Raw genomic sequence first — 1748 nt, forward strand, 5'->3', positions numbered from 1 at the left:
ATAGTATGGTACTGTTGTTCCTTTCTCTGGTTTCTATCTCCAAACAGAATCTTAGCCCACTTCATTCAGTCACATGAACATCTTCTCTAAAGTTATATTGGTGATTTCCACTTTTTCAGTCCCTCTTTTGTTTTATAGTCATATTATCAATTATCATTCCTGATTTCCACTTTCCTAAAAATAAAAGGAAAATTCCTTAGCTTTGCATGCATAGCTTTAGACATATTTTCTACCTCTCTTTTCAGTCTCCCACTATGTGTAAGATCTACTGTTTCACCTTATGCTCAGAGTCATCTTACATAATAAGTGTCTATATCTATACCATAAAAACCCCATTACCCAGGAAAGACTGAGTAATCTTCAGTTTTTCTAGCTTAAAAAAAATCATAAGCATTCAGAACTCAATAGAATTTAGGCATTTACTGTTTATAACATTTACAGACAATGAATTCAAGGTTGAGCTAGTGAAATGTGACTTTTTCAATTAACATGTATTAATCTTAACCTGAGATACATGGAGAATAGAAGCAATGTGACAGTTTGTTCTATTGGGGCTCTCACAGAATCCAACGATGCAGAAAATGATATTTGTTGTGTTTTTGATTGTCTGTATTGTCTCTACTGTGGGAAATGTGCTCACTATGGTCACCATCAAAGCCAGTTCATTATCGGAGTCCCCCGGGTACTATTTCCTGGCTCATCTCTCATTCATTGATGCCTGCTATTCCTGTGTAAATAACCCTAAAGTGATTGTAGATTCACTCTATGTAAAGAAAATAAGCCCTTTCAATGAATGCATGATGCAGATCTTTGGGGAACATTTATTTGCAGGTGCTGACATCATTCTGCTTACTGCAATGACATATGACCACTATGTGGTCATCTGTAAGCCTTTGCACTATACTACTCTCATGAACTGGCAGGTTTGTGACCTTTTAATAGGAGTGTCATGGGTGGGAGGCTTTCTTCATGCAACCATACAGATTCTCTTCATCATCAAATTACCTTTCTGTGGCCCTACAGTCATAGATCACTTTATGTGTGATCTGAACCTTTCGCTTGATCTTGCCTGCACTGATACCCACACTCTAGTGCTCTTTGTTGCTGCCAACAGTGGGTTCATCTCTCTGCTAAACTTTCTCCTCTTGATTGGTTGCTATGCAGTCATTCTGGACTCCTTAAAAACCCAGAGTTTGGAAGCTCAGCAAAAAGCTCTCTCCGCCTGTGTCTCCCATATCACAGCAGTCGTATTTTTCTTTTTACCCTGCATATTTGAATACCTGAGACCAGCAACTAGTTTACCTATTGATAAAGCAATTGCCGTATTCTACACTATGATAAAGACCATGTTAACTCCCTTAATCTATACTTTGAGAAATGACCAGATGAAAAATGCCATTAGGAAATTGTGTAGTAGGAAAGTGACTTCAGGTGATCAATAAGATGTGTAGAAACCCAACATCCATTCAACTGATGCAAAGATCAAAAGGATATGGTTTGTAACTTAGGCTAAGAATATCTATGAGATTAAAAAAAAAAAAGCACCTACAAATCATACATTCTGCAAGGTGAAGAGAAGAAACTGATTCAGGTAAAGAGAGACAAACCTAACCTGGGACTAATGTTTGCATATCTGGAAAGTTCTGCCAAACTAGATTCTAGTTTTACTGGTTTCATTATTGTATATGGATTCATAAGCTTTCGTCACAATAAAAATAGTATTATATTAATATTCAGCTGCAATCTCT

At 36.8% G+C, this 1748-nt stretch overlaps 1 pseudogene; it reads left to right on the forward strand.

Annotated features, from left to right (window-relative positions):
• Nucleotides 1-511: 511 nt before the first annotated feature.
• Nucleotides 512-1442, forward strand: LOC101108881 (olfactory receptor 4C46-like; annotated as a pseudogene).
• The last annotated feature ends 306 nt before the right edge of the window (nucleotides 1443-1748 follow it).

The sequence above is a fragment of the Ovis aries genome, unplaced genomic scaffold (genome assembly GCF_016772045.2).
Source record: "Ovis aries strain OAR_USU_Benz2616 breed Rambouillet unplaced genomic scaffold, ARS-UI_Ramb_v3.0 scaffold_90, whole genome shotgun sequence".
NCBI classification, from domain to species: domain Eukaryota; kingdom Metazoa; phylum Chordata; class Mammalia; order Artiodactyla; family Bovidae; genus Ovis; species Ovis aries.